The sequence below is a fragment of the Chanodichthys erythropterus genome, chromosome 18, assembly GCF_024489055.1.
Source record: "Chanodichthys erythropterus isolate Z2021 chromosome 18, ASM2448905v1, whole genome shotgun sequence".
NCBI classification, from domain to species: Eukaryota; Metazoa; Chordata; class Actinopteri; order Cypriniformes; family Xenocyprididae; genus Chanodichthys; species Chanodichthys erythropterus.
This window is the reverse complement of record NC_090238.1, coordinates 411,963-435,106: the sequence shown is the minus strand read 5'-3', so window position 1 is coordinate 435,106 and position 23,144 is coordinate 411,963.

Below are 23,144 nucleotides of genomic sequence, written 5' to 3'. Positions count from 1 at the left end.
AGCACAGTGTAGCCTATGATGTGAAAAATTTGGGCCATTTGGAACGTTTTGTAGCCTACTTGTTTTTCATGCAAGTTCTACAGCCAAAAATAATAGAATGTCATGTAATCTTTCACATCACATATTTTAGCGTTATGGACGTGTGCTGCAGGGTAAGTGAAAAAATACAGCTGGCCTGAAACATCCTGCAATGAGAGTGAGGCACATATTTAGTGATGCCTCTCAGTTTAAAAACAAGTTCCTCTGGTGTTTCCTGTCAACCACATTCAAGGATCTGGTACAGCGGCACTTCTTTGCCACAAGCTACGGCAAAGGTTGTTACATAACTACCCGTCTAGGGGAGGGGAGCCAGTAACAAAATAAGAAATAAAAAAAAAAGTCTTGGAGAGAGCACCAGGGCAATTCAACCTCCCGTCCCAGAATCAACACAAACACCAGTTCAAATTAGTTCTTTTTTTAATAGAAAGAATCTCAGAACGTTAACAAAGGGATTGGGAACAAAACTTCAGGGGAGGGCTAGGCCAACATAACAAACAAAACCCAAACTAACTAACCCAATAATTTTCTAACTTACCTGGACAAAGATAACGCACAAATAAAATACACAAATCTTACCTCTCTCCCTCCCTGGCCATAACCAAGAAAAAAAGATAGAAGTACAAACAAAAATGGCACCCTCCCCCTACATTCCCTTAAAGGAAAAAAAAAGAACATAAAACGTTAGAAAACATAGGCAACGTAAAAACAAAATCAAAGAATATTAAACAACATCAATTCTCTCTCTGGTAAAGAGTACACCTAAGTTGTAATACTGAGTTCACTCACTAATACACAATATACAAGAACTACAACAACAAATGAGTCTGGGCCACGGGAGGAAGTGTTTGCCCCGATGAAAGGAAGTCTCTCTCCCCTCTCCAGTATTCCACCACGTCTTATATCCTCACTCCTTCTCGTCAACATCCAATCACCCACGACCGGACTGAACCCATCTGATTGGAACACCTGTCTCATAACGAGAGGGAAAAAGAACAGGAGAGAGAGAACAAACAAACAAACCACCAACTCCAACACACACACCCAATACAACACAATGAATACGTCTTTAGACGTAACAAGGTGCAGTGGATGGTGTGGGATCAACAGTGAAACGTGCTGTTAGTACTGATGTCCAGCAGTTGCCTTTTTTACAGTTTCCAGCAAGTTGAGAATGTTAGTGACAGCCTGGGATGATGAATTCTGTGCCAACAAGAAGTTTTTGTAGAGATGAACATGCTCTGCATGGTATTTCACTGCCTCAAACCAGCTCTTCCACCTGCTTCTGGGGGATCTCCTTCATAGTCAGGAAGCTCACCCATCTTCTTTTTCTTGCAGGCTTCTTGAAGAAGACAGATCTCATCCAGGTCACCTCAGTGAAGTATTTATAAGTATAATTTAGTATATAATTTTTCTTTAAAAATCTCTTAATTACCTAGTTACAATCAACTCAAATGCAAATTGAAACCCTCTAGATTTGACAAAATCTAAAATTCACAAAAACATTTTTCAGATTTTTTTTTTGAGGCAAAAGAAAAACCTAAGAAACACTACTCGATTGTTAAGTCTGACGTCACGCGGCAGCGCTTCCGGGTCCAAACGCTCTATCTCATACCACAAGAAAACAACAAATGGTGCTAATATACACACACGATGTGGTGTAATACTATCAAAAAATTATAATCATAACCTTTATCTCCATACCAAAATCCCAGATGGCCAGACAGTGATTCATCTTTTATAAACCGTTAAAACATTAATATCTGTATGTTCAAGGGCTGAAGATCATGGCCTGTTCAAGGGTGTCTTTGTGAGGATGAAGATGTTGAAACCTATGTCAACATTAATTTGTGTGTTTCACTCAGCAATGTTAATTTGACTGAACAAATACTCACGTAAAGCTGACAATACTCATTTTTAGTAGAAACAAAGCAGTTAAATTACGTTTATGTTCAAGTCTTTTAAGTACAAGGGTGGTTTGAGTGAATCTAACAACAGTGAAAGTTTATTTTTTTGAGTGTTCGTACCCTTTTTAGTGAGATGGATGGGCCTGCATGTTTGCACAAATCATCAAAATGTGGGGTAAAGGATGACAGTTTTACTCTCAAATCCGCATCTAGCCTGTGTCGATGTTTGGTTTTCAACATTGTCAGTGCAGAAATCCTGCCTCACATATTGCAAAGGGCATCAACACTTTAAGTCCTTGTTTTGACAATCTGGATATTCCTCCAGAAATCCACCAGTGACTTATTTTGAAAAAGCATGTTGTGTCTCGCATCAGACGATGAGAGAGATTCGCTACGTCAGTAGACTCATCGATTTGCAGAGAGAAGAATTCACTTTTTTTATTCTGCTTATAAGCTGGCTGAGGATGTCAGTAGATATTGAATCAATGCGACGGACCACAGCATTGTCAGAGAGCTTTCTCTCCCAGCATACAGTTTACCATGTGTTTGGCCACAGGTAAGCCCAGATTTTCTCCCATTGTGTGGGGCATTCATACCTCTTTTAGCTATGGGGTGGCTCGCCAGATATGACGCTTTCTGTGCATTTTTGGAAGCACCTAAGCCTGAATGGGAGCGGATCGTTTTCTTCTTCTGCAGTTCCTCCAATTTTCCTTGGAAAAAACTTGCAGGCATGTCTTGTAAGTGACTATGTCTTGTTTGCAAGTGCCGGACCATATATGAGGGCTTGAGACCTGTATTAGCTATAACTTCTCCACAGGCTACACATTGCGGGTTCGGACTTTCTGCATCATCAATCCATGTAAACACGAAACCAATGTAGCTGTCACAGTATTTGGGTTTCTTACTTGACATTTTCTCACTCTCTAATGTAGGCCTATTTCTCTTGACAGGTACATCTCTGTTACGTTTCTCGGTTCCCGCATCTTCATTATCCTCTGAGTCCGTTCGATCAGGTTTCTCCATATATTCACCACCGGAGGTATATATACACCTCCACAGATGATGCCGAATCAATGTAGATGGCTCTCTGTCCCTTGATTTATTTAAAGTGCCAGTTTTTAACCAGGTGTCCAATTTATTGAATGTAGTAAGATAGTAAAAAATAGTGTAGTAAAAATAAATGAGTGAATGATTATGAATGAATGATTTAGCACCAAACATGAAAAGGGCGTGGCTAATCTGACGCAGATGTAAGGCCCGCCTAATGGGTCCAATGACGGTTTCCCACAGGACAGGGAAGGTTTAAGCGTGTATGTCTTTTCAGCGTCTCTATGAAGTTCACTTAATTTCACTCGTTTAATCTGACTCCAATTTCAAATGATTCTTACACTTAGGTTGTGTTTCCAATTAGAAATTCATCATTAGTTATGCATTCATTTAGATATTTGATGATTCTGGATATTCCATATTTCAATTGTTCAGTCATTAGGGACCCGATGCCGCATAGAGATACTCGCCCCGGGATTTCGCGGTAAACTCACGGACATAAACTCGCCAGTCTGATCTTCGTCAGAGGGTGTAATAAGTTGGCTAATACCTTTAGTCGGTTGCCTACTGCTCACTCGAACAAAAGTGTATTTTAATTTAGCCACTTCCATACAACTTGCTAAATCAGCGGTAAACAGAAATCAAAAGGTCTTCAGATGAAGTGCCTACTGCTCCTTCATTCATGCGCCTTCAGTTTGTTCTACCCTGGACACAGATTTACGGTAGCATTAGCCTCCCATAATTTACTGGTAACAATGATTTCAGGAGAGTCCAAAATAAATTAAAATGTAACATTTTATTTGTCAAGTAAAAATATATCATGCCAATTACATTACCGTTAGATCATTAGAAGCCAATTCAGAAATAATGAATGCATAACATCAGTTTAAATGCATATACACACAGTGATGTGTGAATGTCTTCAGACATTCACCCATCTCTGTATGGGGGTTCTGGCTACAGATGACCCCCCATGACTGCTTTGCTCTTTACCTTTTATACCAGAACCAGAACAAAAGGATCATAAATGTTTATTACACCAACACCTGTTTTGGGGGAGAGGAGAAGAGACACCACCCAAAAAGAGGACAGAATTTTCCTTAGTTTTCCATCTTCTTCATAATTCTAGTGACTGCTGTGAAATTGAGACCGTTTTACCAATCACACTGAGACAAATTAAATGATACCAAACATGAAAAGGGAAAAACAATATATACACAAGTTACATTATATGTTTTGAATAACTTTCAGTGACTTGAGCCAGAGGAAGGGGAGGTGTGTGTGTGTGTGTGTGTGTGTGTGTGTGTGTGTGTGTGTGTGTGTGTGTGTGTGTGGGTGTGGTGGGGGGAGGCGTTGTCCTTTTGGAGTTGGGGCAAGGCGTTGTCCATTGCTACTTCTTTGAGATCTTCTTTCCAGATTAAAGTTTTATTACTTTATTGCAGAACGCTTTATCTCAGTTTTTGTTTAGCAGGAAAATCAGGCCTTACACAGATGCGCTCGTAAAATGAAATGAAAATATATGTGTAATTTAAAATTTAAAAATATGAGTAATTTATCAATAAAACTTTTACATAAGTTAAATATGTAAAAATAACAAAGACCATTTTAATTTTTAGTAGTTTTTTATTTCCTACAGGGCAGGGGAAGGGAAGAGGTATATAAAATTAAAACGAAAGTTTCTAAGTAGTTGCACACATCTAAATGCTTTTTGGCATTCAGAATAGGCCCAGAAAGATTTCAGCCTAATAGGGATACCTGCACTGAATCTTCAATTTCACATTTATTTTGTGTATTTTCAAAATACAAAATACTGTATTTGTATTTAAATACATTTTTCCACACAGTATTTTGTATTTGTATTTTAAATACATTGCCATGTATTTATGCCCATCTCTGTTCACACTAACATAAAAATAGATATCATTCCAGTTTATTTATTTACAGTGGGGATCGAAAGTTTGGGAACCCCTTTCAGAATCTGTGAAAATGTGAAAATTTTTAACAAAACAAAATGTATCATACAAAATGCAAAATCCTCCAGCTCCTGCAGATTCATCAGTTTTCCAGCATCTTCTGCATATTTGAACCCTTTCCAGCAGTGACTGAATGATTTTGAGATCCATCTTTTCACACTGAGGACAACTGAGGGACTCAAACACAACTATTAAAAAAGGTTCAAACATTCACTGATGCTCCAGAAGGAAACATGATGCATTAAGAGCCAAGGGGTGAAAACCTTTGAACAGGATGAAGATGTCAAGAGTTTTTCTTATTTTGTTTAAATATCATTGTTTTTCATTTAGTACTGCCCTTCGGAAGCAACAGAAGATACTTGCATGTTTCCTAGAAGACAAATTAAATACAATTTACCTTGATATTTGAATTCAAAAGTTTTCACCCCCCGACTCTTAATGCATCGTGTTTCCTTCTGGAGCATCAGTGAATGTTTGAACCTTTTTTAATAGTTGAGTTTGAGTCCCTCAGTTGTCCTCAGTGTGAAAAGATGAATCTGAAAATCATTCAGTCACTGCTGGAAAGGGTTCAAATATGCAAAAATGCTTGAAAACTGAAGAATTTTTGGGAGCTGGAGGATTTTTCTGAAGAACAGAGCTCAGTTTAATTGCTCAGAACAAACAAGAGACTCATGAACAACCATCACAAAACACACAAACAGTCGTGGATCATCAGGTGGCCACACACAGTATTGAGAACCAATGCTTCACATATGAATGGGGTTATTTTAATAAATTCAGCTATTTTTTTGTCTTGTGGACTATATGTAAACATCTTTTATGTAAAATATCTTACTCAGGACAGTACTAAATAAAAAATAATTTTGTCATTTTGTATGATCTCTCTTATTTTGTTAAAAATTTTCACATTTTCACAGATTCTGAAAGGGGTTCCCAAACTTTTGATCCCCACTGTATTTGTAGTGTTAAACACCGTACAAATTTTTCATGCCATTTTTTTATTTAAGCAAATGTAATTTGGGGTCAAAAAAGACCCAAAGACCACCAGAGGGTTAACTCACTTTGTATCCAACACAAATGTTCCTTCATTTACCCACAGTACTAATGGACAAATAAGATAAATAACTTGTGTGTAGTTACTGTAGATTTGTTCACATTACTGTACATTCATGTAATGTAATCAGTGTTGAATTCTTCATAACAGCACAAACACATCACTCTGATGTCTGTTTCAGGTTGTGATGTCCTCATGAAATTACTGAAGATGTTCCTGTCAGATGTTAAATAAACGTTTAGTAATCGACTTTAGGATGTATATGGTTCAGAAATCCACTTTGGAGATGAACGTGTGCTCACTGAAGCTCTCCTGTTATCTGTACACAATAAAACGTGTTTTTACAGTAAAATCTCTATACTGTACTGTCTAGCGTCTTTACTCCTTCAACACTTCAGCAGTTCACTCTACAGTAGCTCAACAAATGTGATTTAACACAAGAACCGTGCTTTTAGTTTTCAATACTCACATTTGAAATCTCCTCCGTGTTCGATTATGACGTATCCTCTCCTGTGGCCTCCTGGGATAGAAGAGTGTCCATCGAGGAACACTTCAGAATCTGGAACTTCTCGACTACTCTTTTATGATTACTGAGGTTTCTGACACACTTATTCTCTCGCCTGCTGCTTTCCCCCTACTATATAGTGGAGAAGTGGACGGTTTGAGACTCTTTCAGCCAGAGTGTCTCAACTCTCATATGTAACGGTGTGTTATGAAATATTCAGTGTCAGAGATTTACGGTGACAATATGAATATGCACGAGTTTCCTGTTTTGTGTTAAAGCGCCACATGTTAGCGGATTGTCCTTGCATCACAGAACTGTTTTCGGGAACCTGATTGTGTTTCTGCATTGAATGAAGTTAAGATTCTTCTTTATTAATAACTGTTTATGAATCTCAATAGTCTGTAGGTCACATTGAGTCGCGAGAGATAATTTAGCAGTGATTCCAGACACTGCTGGTCTATTGTCAGGAAATGAGTTTGTTTGTTTTAACTGATTTGATTTGATTTTCTTTTAGTTTGTTTGAGAAGATAACTTGTATAAATGTATCTATGGTGGCATAATAAAAGCTTCAGTTGTGATTATTGTGTCATTCCCTATTGCTTTCTCAGTTGATCGCCTGCATAACTTTAACCAGACATTATTATTTTAAAACACATTGAGAGTTAGGTTTGTTTAGTTTATAAAATGTTTGTGAATGTTTATGAATTAATGCAAGTAAACCTTCTTTATCTTTTACTGCAAAACACATAATGCTCTATATGAACAGAAACTGCAGCACTTTCACAAGGTTTTAGTTGATTTCTACAAGCTTTCCACAGCAATTAAAATGTTAGAATTGAATTACAAGTGGAAATTGATCAGCTACAAAACTAAAGTTACTAATGCAGGTTTTATTTACAAATATTGATATGGAGAAGACAATTGGCAAAAGTATGAGGAATATTATAGTTATGTGGATAATATATATATAGTATATATTTATATCAGTGGCGAGCGGTAACTTTTTTAACCGGGTATGCTGGGTGGTGTCATGTAAAAAATCAGCATTTTCACTGGCCACAATTTTGCTGTTGGGAAATTACATTTTATATGATTAAAGTTGACTTTGGCATGCTTAAATTACTAGATTTTGAGTCATTTTACTTGATTTACAAGATTTAAAACCCTTTCAAACTTACAAATGCAGATTGACCACCCAAATCAAGACTATACATTAGCTATATATATCAGCTGGCATGTACATTATTTTTGTTAGGCTGTATAAAAAGAACAAAGAATGCAAAATTACAAATAGCCTTCACTAACCACAAGTTAATCGATAAAGAACTGTGACTGAATTGTAATTTTTTGATATGATGAGCTTGGCTACCTTTCATTTGGCTGTAGGCTGAAATTATATTCAACCCGCCAAAGTGGCTAGTGGGAGTGGCTTTCTTACCCGCCACAGCTGAAATCTACCCGCATTTGGCGGATTGGCGGGTGTTAATGGCAAGCCCTGGCAGTAACCAAGGAAACGCTATATCACTGCTTTTCCATAAGCGCCACCTACTGTCAGAGAGTGAATTTGCATTTCATTCAGTCCGTCTGCTGATTGTGCAAGTGTCTTATTGTAACGGAGGCGGGACTCAGGGTAAGATCCACATGCAAAGCTTTATTAAATGTTGAGTGTGGTCGTACAGGCATGGTCAAACGGGGCGAACAGGAACATCAGAGACAGGCAGAATCGTAGTCAGAGAACAGGCAGAGGTCAAAAGGCAGGCAGCTAACAATCACAGAACTGTAGAACCCATAGACATATAATAAACACTAGACGCCCTATTGGCCGCTGGACCGTACGTCAACGGCGCCGCCATGTTGTGCGGGGCAACGTTCCCATAACGCTCATAACTGGAACTGAGAAAAATGCCTGCTTCGTGTGCTGTTTGGGGCTGTACAAATCGCTGCACAACTGAAAACCGGTCTCAGGGAATAACCTTTCACAGGTAAGACTTAACATTTGTTTCTGGTTGTATTTTCATTATATAATTGATAGTAGCTGGCCACCGGAGTCAGTCAGACTAAAATAGCTAGCGTTGTCACTAGTTAGCTGTGAAAGTTGAGACGTGAGTGTACATGATTTCTAATATAGTTTTAGCTTATGTTATTTTATAAACTAAAGTTTAAATATGCATCTCTATTTTATTAAAACCGACTTTTATGACAAGTACTCGTTACGGCTAGGTGACTGATATTTTGTTAATCTTAATCTAACCCTTAGGTTAGTTAGCTTTTCACACATTTAAGGTTTCACAAAGACAACGAGTTGAGAAGTAGCTAGAAGGGAAGTTTACCGACTCATCTACATTATTTAAAAGTTTGCCATTAAATGGTGATTTGTTTATATTTTTATTTCTTTTTCAGCCCATTGCAACCAGGGCTATAGCCTCAAGGAAAGCTGAGGAGAGCCTGTCAGTGGACTGTTCTCACCATTTCCAAGAGACTGATGGAAAATATATAGCCTTTTGTTGTTATTATTATTATTATTATACCAATACTATATTATTATTATTGTAGTCACTATTTAATTTACTATTTTTATTATTGCAGAATAATATAGACAATTGATATTACATTGTATTTGCGATTATTATTATACCACTATTATTATCAATCTATTATAGTTATGATGTTATTATTGTCTATATTCTGTAAATGATACTACATATTCTATTGCTATTATTATAGTATTATTATACTATATGCTATTATCAATATATTATTATATTATATTATTGTACTTATACTATTTTATAAATGTTCTATTCATTACTATTTTATTTGCTGTATACTGTTTGTTTATTGACAATATTATATACTACATAAACTACTTCTTATTGTGTATAACAAACTATTTACTATTCTCAATTTCTTTATTTGCATTGCACTGTAGTTGTACCATCATATGTATTACCATAAAGGATCCATCAGTTATCTTTGTTGTTGTATGTTTTTGGAGTATCTTTCTGTAAATATCTGTATCATTTTAGTGCTATAAAATACAGAAAGCAGCCTGTGTGATTTGTATTTGATGATTTGTTTAATTTTATCAATGGTGGTCAATTCTAAGCTCAAAAAAAGCTAAAATTGCGTTAAAGACAGAAAATCCCTTTTTTACAATAAGAAAACTTTATTTAATTTAATGTGAAAATTAAATTATATCTCAGTATGGGCGTTTTCACAATTCTTATGCAAGAATAAAGCAGTCAAATACATGACAAGCCTGAGCTTTGACTATTTCTTAATTAAAATAAATATTTTATATGTCTAACTATAGAGATCTTAAGTAACTAGAACTTTTTGTACACCACGTACATTATAAACCACTGAAATTGGTTGATAAATGTAAACGTTATTTTCGTTTTTATCCAGAAAAAACGCAGCTCATCCGTTTACTTGTGTTTGTTAACAGCGCAGTCTTGCCCCGCACAATATGGCGGACTCGTTGACGTATCGCAGCAACAGTCCAAAGCGGCCAATAGGGCGTCTAGTGTTTATTATATGTCTATGGTAGAACCAGACAGGGATCAGCAACAGGAACCGTAACAGACAGTATAAACAGGATGAACGCTTGGAAATGTTACACAGGGAAAACAAGACCTAGCAACAAGGTGGTGTGTGTGTGTTTTATAGTCCATGTAATGTGCTGCAGGTGTATGTGGCAACTGGTGATTGGACAGGAGTGTGTGCATGTGACTGATGATGACTGGCAGAGAGGATGATGGGAACTGTAGTCCGGAACTTGACAGGATTCATGACAGTATGTCCCCCTCCCGGAAGGCGCATCCTTGCGCCGTAGATGGCACAACTGGGGAGGGGGGATGGGTGCCCTGGAGACCTACAGGGAGGAGATACTGGATGTGCAGGCGGGTATGGAGGTCTCCAGGGCAGGTCCAGGAACTCAGGCAGCCACAGTGGGTCAGGAGCCTCGGGCGGCCTCGGTGGGTCAGGTGCCACAGGCGGCCACGGCGGGTCAGGAGTAACAGGAAGCCACAGCAGGTCAGGAGCCTCGGGCAGCCACGGCGGGTCAGATGGCCTGGGCAGCCACGGCAGGTCGGGTGGCTTGGGCAGCCGGAACAATGAGTCCATAAATGGCCCTAGTAGTTCAAAGTCCGAAGACGGCAGTGGCCGGGCAGGGTCCCCACCCACAAGCTCCCCACCCCTAGGTATACTGCCCCCCCCCCCCCCCCAAAAAAAAGTTCTTGGGGAAATCAACGGAGGCCTCGGTGGGTTTGGGTGGCGCTGGCAGGGCAAGGAGCTCGGGCGGCGCTGAAAGGGCAAGATGCTTGGGTGGCGCTGGCAGGGCAAGACGCTTGAGTGGCGCTGGCAGAGCGAGGCGCTTGGGTGGCGCTGGCAGGGCAAGACGCTTGATGGGCGCTGGCAGGGCAAGGAGCTTGGGTGGCACTGGCAGGGCAAGGCGCTTGGGTGGAACAGGAGAGACCTCTGGAATGGTCTCCGGACCCACAGCAGGCTCTTGAAAGGCTTCTGAGCCTTGAAGAACGGAAAACGCCTTCCTCCTCCTTCTCCTCCTCCTCCGAGGATGAGGCGACGACTCACCGGTTGGAGCGGGTTCTGGAGCAGACTCACTGGCTGAAGCGGGTTCTGGAGCGGACTCAATGGCTGAAACGCCCCCTACATCCATTAGCACCGAGGGGGCGGCCATCTTGCCCGTGGGCACTGGCAAAGCAGCCATCTTGTCCATCACGTCCAGGGCGCTTGAGTGCGTTGCAACCTGCAGACTTGAGCGCGATGCAACCGGCGAACTTGAGAGCATTGCGGCCGGCGGGCTTGAGAACGAAGAAGCAGCAGGCGGGCTTGGGGACGAAGCGGCAGGCGGGCTCGAGAGCGAAGCAACCACCGGGCTTGTGAGTGAAGCGGCCGGCGGGCTGGAGTGTGAAGCGGCCAGCTGATGTTTGGGAATACCAGCTGCTTGCGCTGAAATCAGCGGTGGATCAGCCACACTGGAACGCCGTCCTCTCCGCTCCCAGACTGATCTAGAGACGTGATGTGATTCTGGACGTTCCGCGGGGACTTGACTTGGCTCTGGATGATCATTGAAGACGTGACGAGGCGCTGGGTGATCAGCGAAGACATGATGTGATGTTGTAGTGGCCGCCATTTTGTGAGTGTTCTTTGATGCGGCGGCCATTACAGGATTCACTGCGGTGTCGCATTTCCCCGCGACACCCACAGTAAAACGTGAACCAACGGTAAGCAGGGCAAAGTCCAAGAATTCCATAAACGTCCCTCGGGGACCATTAGCGATTAAATAACCCTTAAGAGGTTCATTTAGTCCATAACCAAAAAAGTCAATGAGGGCACAGTCCGGTAAATCAGAAAAATGGGCAATGTCCAGGAATTTCTGGATATGAACCTCCAGGGTGCAGTTACCTTGACGAAGGCTGACCAGATGTGTTGCGGGATCCATACTGGGACTAGGACGCCCAACAAAGCTGCTGGATCTTGATGTGGCTAGGTCTTCTGTAACGGAGGCGGGACTCAGGGTAAGATCCACATGCAAAGCTTTATTAAATGTTGAGCGCGGTCGTACAGGCATGGTCAAACGGGGCGAACAGGAACATCAGAGACAGGCAGAATCGTAGTCAGAGAACAGGCAGAGGTCAAAAGGCAGGCAGCTAACAATCACAGAACTGTAGAACCAGACAGGGATCAGCAACAGGAACCGTAACAGACAGGATAAACAGGATGAACGCTTGGAAGTGTTACACAGGGAAAACAAGATCTAGCAACAAGGTGGTGTGTGTGTGAGTGTTTTATAGTCCATGTAATGTGCTGCAGGTGTATGTGGCAACTGGTGATTGGACAGGAGTGTGTGCATGTGACTGATGATGACTGGCAGAGAGGATGATGGGAACTGTAGTCCGGAACTTGACAGGATTCATGACACTTATGAAGCATAATTTCACAAACCTAAAACCAGACCATGCTGTTTCTGCTGTTAATCTTGAAATGATACAATAATTTAAATTAAAAACAACTTCTTATGTGCATAACATCTTCCATGACAACAAATACATTTGCTTTTTAAAAAAATCTTCAAACAGTACCAGAATCTGACAATTTGCTTAAAAAAATTTGGAATTGGCCATGAAAAAAAAAACTTGGTGCTAATAAAAAATATTAAATAAAGAATTATTTAAATAAATCTAAGTCTTTTGCTGTAAAACAAATGCAGTTTTAAAGAGCAGTGTACTAGTTCTCTCACAAATTAATTTGTTGTTTATATGGTTAACATTAATGCAACTATAAGCGCACTAAGGTTAAAAAGAAAAAATGTTAATTCTGCCACACGTTTTCTAATCCGGCCATCAACCTAAAATGAGTTTAACAGCCCTGCTCTAGACAGTGTTAGTTTACTCAGTTGCTCATGACACATTATGACACACAGCGAAAAAGACTTCTAATATGTTTTATTGAGAGTGGCCTGCATTTACCTGTGGAGACGTGCCTTCACACGCACCTGTAAGAGCTTTTGTGATGTTTGAGTCGACGGAGGCGCCACATGTGAAAGGTGCATTTGCAAAATATGCTGTATTTTTGTAATCCGCTAGTGTCACACAAACAACATACTTCAGCTTTAATCGTATCAGTTTAGGACACACATCTAAATCAGACACGACAAATACAAAACACAATGGCGTGGTGCCAGAAGTACTTTTTAAATTAATAATTAAAAATAAGTAGGCCTATAATATAATTATTATTAGCAGTATATTGTAAATAAAAAGTAGAATGTAATTATAATAATATAAGTAGGCTATAAAAATAAAAATATCAGTATTCTTTAAAAAAATATTTGAAATTATGCAAACTTTAACAAACACACAGACTATTGATTAACATCCTCTGATAGTTACAGTAGGACTGTCTTATTTTGTTTTCAGTTTTCATACAAAAATTAGGCTAATTTCCCGATGGAGAACATTAAATACTATGAAAATAGTGTAAGTTATGAATTTTTCCATTTGGTTTAGTCTAGTTAGATTTGTATCAAATACAATGTGATTTTCGGTGATCGAGATCTGGCAGCAGCTCATTTTTCCTCTCGGGCGAGTGATCTGCTCACAGCTTATCCTGCCCATGTAATCCTCCATAGACCAGCAAACGAATGAGAACGCGGGATGATGATGACGCTCCAAAAGTGCGAAGGCCCGGAAGTCTCTGTAACTGGCAGATTTAAAGAAAATTACTGTCGTTTGGCAAATAAATAAATTATGGACAGTTACATACGCATTACCAATCATGTAGGCTTTATGGTACACCTCAAACAAGGGATTTACTAGTAATTTATAATATTAATATTGCCGAGTCCACGAATGGCTTGGGTATGCAGAGCATTCACAGCTTAAATGGACCACACAACACTGATTATATATATATATATATATATATATATATATATATATATATACTTACTGCTGTGATTGTTCTGTCATTTAATTGCTTGCTCAGTTGGAAAATGATTTTAAGGAGACGTTATTTAATCCTAAAGTGAAGTGTTATTTTTTTTTTTCATATTATTAGGAAACATTCTCAATCTTTTTTTTCCCCACAAAATGATGCATTTCATTGACATTATAATGTCATTAACATGTCACAAACATTATAATGAGGAAAAAACATGAAGGACTGTGAATTAGGATTCAGTTCAACAATAATATGGAACTATATATGAAACTAAATGAGCAAACCTGCAGTATATTCACAATGAAATGTTTTAGTTCTATTCTACAAGCTTTTATAATTAAAATGTTTACATTTTAATTACGTTTATTTAGCAGATAAAATAATAGACCATGTAGTAATTTGCATATCTGTAATATCAAAGATGAAAGTAAATAATGAGAGTAGTTTAATTTTGAATAAAAAAGAGCAACTGATTCTGTGTTGAAACTTTATTCTCAAACGAGGAGAAGTCATGACATATTTAATTAGCAAAAACACTTGTATTTAAACACACATTAACACACTTTACACAGGGTCTTGTGATCCCAGACAGATGAAAGTTTGGTCTGATCATGTGATCCCAGTGATTCCAGCCTTTGCTACTGACACATTCAATCTGAAATATATCATAAAATGACATTACAACAAACCTGTGTTATTAAAATTTTAATACACTCGTGTTCAAAACAAAGTGAAAAATAAGTGTCTGCTTTGTCTGGTGTACAGGGATATTTATTGGCATATTACATTCATATTTGGGAATGAAACAAGGCTATAGATATTATATTATCACATGCATAATTCATCATGGCCTGTTTGGATAATCATCAAACTATATTTAAAGTACATTAACATGTTTTCATGCATGGGTGCAATTTTGGAAACATATTACATATATAACACTAGAAATTCAAGTCTACTCAGATTAGAAGTGCTTCTGCACTTCAGCACAGGAGTTTATAATTAATACTACCATACATTTTGGCAAACTTTTAAAACTATATGTTTTAAGATTCAAGGTAATACAGAAACAACAAACATAGGCTACTTAAAAGGCTATTGGCTCGTTTAGCGAACCCTAACAACACCTCTGGCCAATCACTGGCTGTGTTCATATCAACACATGTCATAGACAGGACATAACACAATGTTGCGCACCAGTAACAGTTAGAATATAAGCTTATCTTCATTTAACGCTGAAACATAGGCTAATTACCTTTAATGTAAGCTGAAGAGCGTGCACTAACATCTTCAGAGTCGCTTCAACACAAAACAGGAAACTCATGAATATTCATGTTCATTCACCGAAAATCTCAGACACAGAATATTTCCGAACACCGGTGTTACGAGATTTTCGGTTTCTGAAGGTGGAGCTTACGTGAATATTAATGAGTTTCGCAGACATGCGCGATTGCACGTGCGACTGAGAATATTAGTTCACATTGAATCTCAAGACTGTAGTATATGCGGGTGCATATAGACTATTCAAGGTGTATGATATGGTGTCAGAAGTGCTGGCTGGCGTCATCATTATAAAGAACAGTCGAGACATCGGCAAAAAGGGCGGAAATATATAAAGTTGAGGCACGGCTAGAAGCAAAAGCTGCGTGCACATCAGACAAAAAAAAAAAATGGAGCATTTCAAGCCACCTTCAGCGATGACATTGACTGGCAACGTGAGTGACTGGCGCAAATGGGAGCAGAGATTTGTGTTGTACATGACAGCAGCTGAGCTATCTAAAAAGACTATGACAGTTCAAGTTGCAGTTCTGCTACACTCATTAGGTGAGGATGCACTAGAGATTTACAACACTTTTGAAATAGCAAAAGAAGCACCAGAAGAAGTGACTGTTGACAAGATTTTGGAAGCTTTCAGAAACTACTGCACACCTAAAAAGAATGTGGTGTTTGAGAGACATCAGTTCTGGACATGTGTGATGCATGAACCAATGCAAATTGATAAATTTGTTACAGAACTCAGGCAGAAAAGCAAAAATTGTGAATTTGGAATGTCGGAGGACGACATGATAAGAGACAAAATTGTCTTTAGTGTGACAGACAAAAGTGTGACAGAAAAACTACTGAGAGAACCATATCTGACCCTACAAAAAGCCATAGACATATGCAGAGCATCTGAGATTGCCAAGGAAAGAATAAACATAATGGCATCAGCGAAAAAGGAAAGTGAAGTGCATGCATTTGACGTCACTAAAGGAGCAAAATACAAAAACAAGCCCTTTAAAGCCACACCGTCACAAAACAAAAAAGAGAAAGTCAGTGGCACATCAAAAGCATGTACCAGATGTGGACAGACACACGCACCAAGATCGTGTCCAGCATATGGGGCTAAATGCAGAGCGTGTGGCCAAGCCAACCATTTTGCTAAAATGTGCAAGATGAAATCTGTGCAGACACTCAAAGCTGTTGATAGTTTGTTTATGGGGACCCTTCAGTGCGCACAGATAAATGCAATCTGTAAAAATGAAGAATCTTGGTACACAACCATGACTATTAGAGGTATCCCTATTGAATTCAAACTAGACACCGGTGCTGATGCAAATGTCCTGCCACTTGAACAAATCAGAAAGCTACCTGGTGATGTCATAATCAAACCCACAGAGACTATGCATGTGGCATATGGTGGTGGAAGGATCAAACCGGCTGGTTATGCATTCCTGAAGTGCCAAAAAGGACAAAAAGAATCAAAGCTGTTGTTCTTTGTTACAGAACAGTCAACACCACCAATACTGGGCAGAGCTGCATGTGAACATCTGAATCTGGTCAAGCGTATCAACCTGGTGAGTGCAACCATGCCTGCTACAAAAGATGAACTAGTAAAGCAATATCCAGAGGTGTTCCAGGGGCTAGGAGAATTCCCAGCTGAGCACCACATATACATTGATCCAGAGATTCCTCCAGTGGTGCATGGATGTAGACTAAAAGAAACTCTGGATCAGTTAGTGCAGACTGACGTCATTGCACCTGTCATAGAGCCAACAAAATGGCTCACTTAGACTGTGTCTTGATCCTCGTGAACTAAACAGGGCAATCAGACGCCAACACTACTCCATACCAACACCAGAGGATGTACAGAGCAAACTGGCTGGTAACAAACTGTTCACAATTTTGGACGAAAAGGATGGGTACTGCCAGATTAAGCTAGACAAAGCTTCATCATTGCTGTGTACTTTTAACACACCTTGGGGACGCTTCAGGTTCAAACGTCTTCCATTTGGCCTAAAATCCTCCAGCGAGGTGTTCCAGCAAAAGAACAGTGAAGCCTTTGGTGACATAAGTGGTGTGCATGTGATAGATGATGATATGATCATTGCAGCAGTTGATGAGAACGAGCACATGGAAATTCTGCACAAAGTGATGGACAGATCACCAAAGAACTGAACATCAAGTTCAACGCAGACAAAATACAGTACAAAGTCACAAAAGTCACATACATGGGCCACATAATAAGTGCAGAAGGTGGTCAACCGGACAGCGAAAAGGTAGAAGCAATTGTCAACATGCCCGCTCCTGAAGACAAAAAAGGCCTACAGCATGTTTACTGCAACAAGAACGCCCAGTTGCACTGACAGATGCTGAGCGCAATTATGCGCAGATTGAGAAGGAGTTGCTGGCGGTGGTTTTTGCTGCACGTAAATTCCATCAGTATGTTTTCACAAAGCCCCTGAGTCAAGCTCCAGCCCGTCTGCAAAGAATGCTTCTGCAGCTGCAGCGTTACAATCTACAGGTGAGCTACACCCCAGGAAAAGACATGCTGATAGCTGACGCTCTGTCTAGGGCATTTCTGTCTGAAGACAAACTTCATGATGAAAACATGGATGGCGAGGAAAGAGTAGTTTATGCGATGGAAGCCACTGAGGCCATGGGCACTGAAATGCTTGAAAGACTCAAGTCAGAGACGAAAGCAGATGAGATGTCTTCAAAGTTAAGAGAAGTGCACCAGCGAGGATGGCCTGCAAGAAACAGCTTGACAAAGACCTGAGGAGTAATTGGTCCATCAAAGACACAATAAGAATTTGTGACAGACTAATGATGACAAATGACAAATTCATCATCCCAAGAGGTATGCAGCCAATACTACTGGAAAGACTGCATGCAGCTCATCAAGGAGTACAACGCACCAAGGAACTTGCAAGGAGATTCTTGTACTGGCCTGGCATGTCTACAGAGATCCAGAACATGGTTGAAAGATGTCCAGTGTGCCAGCAGCTAGTGATGGCCGTCTGACACCGATGCTCCGACACAAGCTTCGAACTCGAAGCAGGATTTTTCTTCAACTACTGCTTCGGAGCTTGCTTTGGTGCGGAAAAACACACGTGACCGATGACGTCCGAAGCAGCAACTGTGACTGGTTCAGACCAGTCGATACTGCTTCGCATCGCGAGAGGCTTCGTGACGCGAGACTTTGCTGCACGCACGCTTCAGCAGGTTTTTTGCCGCGTAATATGACTATATAGATGCCCAAAATGATGCACAAGATGTGGGTTTATTGTAGTAGGAGTTTGCATTGTTGTTATCACTGCATTTGTTTGATCATCATCATCATCATGGAACCAGCTAGGAAGAGAACCCGTTCTCCAATGTGGGAACATTTTCATCTGATCAGTCCTAATAAGGTAGGTGCTTTATTATACCTTGGTTATCCTACTGCACCTGGCTTAGGCCAGGTAACTTAAGCAAAGTTACATAAGTGGCTAATACTGTCATTACTGTTGGTACAATAGGTTCCATGATGTATGTGAAGTCAACATTAAGTAGCATTATAGTGATGTATGTAATAATTAGTTTGTTTGCATACACAGGTCCAGTGCTTGCTGTGTTCACAGCAATTGGCGTATAATAATAATACGTCATCAATGCTGAGGCACTTCAAAGCCAAGCATGAGGGCATGCAGGAGAACACAGATCATGGTAGGCTATATTTATTATACACATTCTTCCACACAATGATTTATTAAACATTACACTAATGTGATATTACATATCACATTAGTTTGTACTGTATACATTTTTGTTTCTGTCTTAGTGGGCCGGAAGGAAGAGCTGGATAAGGCTCTTGTTAATTTGCTGGTGAAAGACTCTCAGCCTTTTTCCATTGTGGATGACCAGGGCTTCAGAGAGTTTGTGGGAAAGCTAGACCCAACATACACTCTGCCATCTAGACAGGCTCTAAAGAAGATGGTAGATGAAAAATATGACGAGGAGAAGACCAAGGCCAAGGCTCAACTGCAGAACGTGGAGGGAGTGAGTCTGACTTCTTATATGTGGACCTCCATTACAGTTTTTTCCAATTGCTAACACACTAAAATGACATGCACAGCACAATTATTTAAACTGACACACAGAGAGCAAAACTTCTTCTCAAGTCTCCAAAAGTCTAAACACCTTTTCTGTTTTACACACATTTTGCATTTCAAAATAGCACTTTTTAAATTCACTAAATACAGTTCTCTGCATAAGACACAACAATCTGACATAAAGTCACATGTTTGCCATTTCAAAACACTGCCATTCAAAATGACACTACATGAGCTAATTGGCCAATTACATGTGCCACCTGGCCAAACACCTCAGTGGTTAATTGTTAACACTTCAATCAGGATGTAAGCACTATGAAAAGACCACAGGTGAGAACCTTTTTTTTTTACAACAACAATGGAAGACATTGCAGAGAGAGGAAGAGGAAGAGGAAGAGGGAGGTTGAGAATAAGAGGGGGAGGAAGAGTGAGAGGTAGGGGTAGACAGGTAGAGGAGTTCATGGCCAAAGAAGACAAACACTTACATGAAATCAGAGCAACCTTAGTAGATCATGTCATCAACCATGGGTTGACAATGCGTGAGGCTGGACAGAGAGTGCAGCCAAACTTGAGCCGTTTTACTGTCGCCTCTGTCATCCGGACCTTTAGACTGGAGAACAGGTATGTAACCAAAATTTCATGTAGTACACATGTAGTATACCCCATGTCATAGTGTATCAGTTGGGTGACACCTGTTTACTTAGTGTATGACATCAGCCATTCATGAACTGTACAAGTTTCCTGTACAATGTACTCTACTGTGGGGGAAAATATTTAGGCTGCATTGTCCAAGCCCTATATATATTTTATTTTATTTTTTCTAAAGGACTGAGAGACGACACCATGGTGGAGGAAGGGGCCAAATGTTCACCGGGGTACAGGAAGCTGCCATTGTAAACTTGGTTTTGGAAAATGATGAAATCAGATTACGAGAAATTCAAAGCCACATCATCCAAGACAACACCTTATTCAACAACATTCAACGAGTTAGTCTGTCCACATTGGCTCGCATTCTCAAGCGAAACCAAATCAGAATGAAACAACTTTATAAGGTGCCGTTTGAGAGAGACTCTCAAAGAAACAAAGAGTTCAGACGAGCATATGTGGATGTAAGTACTATATTGACTGCAGTACACTACACACAACATTGTTTCCCAGTGTACTGGATAACACCATATTGAGTGATTTTTGTTCTTTGTTTTCAGGGAGTACTGGAAATGGATGCTCATGCAATCCTACATGAGTTCATCTTTATAGATGAGGCTGGGTTCAACCTAGCAAAGACCAGAAGAAGAGGGAGAAACCTCATTGGCCACAGAGCCATTATAGATGTTCCTGGCCAACGTGGTGGGAACATCACAATGTGCGCTGCCATCTCCAATATGCATGGTGTCCTCCACCGTCATGCCAAACTTGGACCATACAACACAGCCCATATTCTCACATTTCTGGACAGACTTCACAACATTCTCATAGCACCAGAGCGTATGAATGATGCAGACCATCAAAGAAACCGGTACGTTGTAGTATGGGACAACGTGAGCTTTCATCGTGCAGCCCCAGTCCAAAACTGGTTTGCTGACCACCCAACATTTCTCGTGCAATACCTCCCACCATACTCACCATTTCTGAACCCCATAGAAGAATTCTTTTCGGCATGGCGGTGGAAGGTATACGACCGGCAGCCCTTTGTGCGCATGCCTCTTGTGCAGGCCATGGAAGAGGCATGTGATGAGATTGATGTGGGTGCAATTCAGGGATGGATAAGGCACTCAAGGCGCTTCTTCCCTCGATGTCTGGCAAGGGAAGATATTGCCTGTGATGTTGACGAGGCGTTGTGGCCAGACCCGGGCGTAATTATTTTTCTTGCCTTTTTTTGTTTTTTGTTTTTTTTACTGTAATATATTTGTTTTTCAGAAATTTTCTTTTTCAGTTTACTGTTTTTTGTAAGAATATTTTTGTTCAGTCCCATGTAAATATATCTGCTGTGCTTATGTTGTACTGACTTGTTTACTGTAGTGAAGAAAAAAAAATAAAAATGTTGCAACAGCATGTGTGTGTATCTGCAAATATTTCTGTGCATGTGAACAATCTGATACATATTTTAGTATTATGGCAAAGCATACTAAAGATGGGGGTGCTTTTCATTATGCCCAACAGTGTGTAGGTGGTTAGGCAAAAATCTGGTAATATGAATGAAGTGTGTGCCATTTCATGCAAAAGTTTGATTTTGATAATGCTCTGTGTAGTTTCGGTTGCAGTGCTTCATTTTGCAGGATATATGAGGTATTTTGCAGTTTGGGTGTGTGGTTTTGTGAATTGTGTTAAGTGTTTTGATAAAACCAGACTAGTTTGAAAAATTGTGTGTTAGCAATTGGAAAAAACTGTAAAAAAAAAACCCAATACCATATGATGATCAGAAAAACTGACCGGTGAAATGACAACTTTTAAAAATACCCATCTGATGTTTAAAACCATAAAAACGATCTAATCTAGCAAGAGATAAAACATTGTCACGAACGTGAGCCCATGTATACTGTCTCTGTCCGTCATGAAAATGCCTCCAAACATCACATAAATCATTCACATTTATCATCTTAATGAGATGGTCACGTGATGCCATATGGGGCTCAATGTGATTTCTGTCAATATTTTCTGTACAATTAAAATCTCCTCCTAAAAATAAATATTCTTCAGAACTACATTTTTGTAACATGGTGCTAAGGGCATCTAAAAAACCCAATCTTTCCGCTGCTGCTGTTGGAGCATAGACAAACAAAAACAAAAACATTTTTCAAAAATAGCTTTTATTTTGAAAATTCTTCCTTTTATAACTTCATCAACTTGATAAGAGACTGGACAAAAACTCTTAGTAAATAAAATACCCACACCCCCACTAAGTGTGGTGTTGTGACTGAGGACAGAAATGCCATCCCACTCCTGCATCCAATCAGCAGTATTTTTAACATCACTGTGTGTTTCTTGGATAAAAATAATGTCTATTTTTTTCTGTTTAATAACTTCAAACAATTCAGCTCTTTTTTTACCATTTCTTGCACCATTCACATTTAATGATGCAATACATACTTCAGCCATACTCAAAAATAAAAATAAAATCAGACTATGATTCATATTCATTGATTTAAGCTTTTTCACTGCCATCATTTAACTCCAAATGGACTTTTCGCACTATTTTCTTTAACCTGTACACCTCTTTGTTTGTGGAAAAAACAAGGAATTTCATGGCTGAAGGCTGTTTTTCAAACTGTCCAACATCTGGGAAGTACTCATTGACCAACACCCCTCTCTTGTTCTTCGTTGATTTGAGGAACAGTTTAATGTCATCTACATCATAATTACGGCTGGAACACTCACTTTGTGACAATGTAACACTTGAGTCAGATAACTCACTGTCACTCTCTGAATCAATCGGATCAACAACGTCCTCCAGATCTAATTTCTTTAATTGTCTAAAATCATTACCTTTATCTGACTTCTTCCTCTTTAAAGGCACTTTAAACAATGCTTGTTCTGAATCAATTTCATTAGGCCTACCGTTAACTTCCCGAACATCCCCCATAACCATTTCTGAATCTCTTTTACCGCTTGACTCACCTTTGTCTCCCTCGTTCTCAACATCATTAACACTTTCGATGTTTTCCCCCACTGAAACCAAAGCATCCTTCTCCGTCCCAGCGCTCTGAGCTCCATCATCGATCGCCTGCGCCACCGCACTCTCTGCCCCGGCTGAGTCTTCACCGGTCTCCCCGGACTCCTCGGCCTCACCGGCCGGATGCACAATGC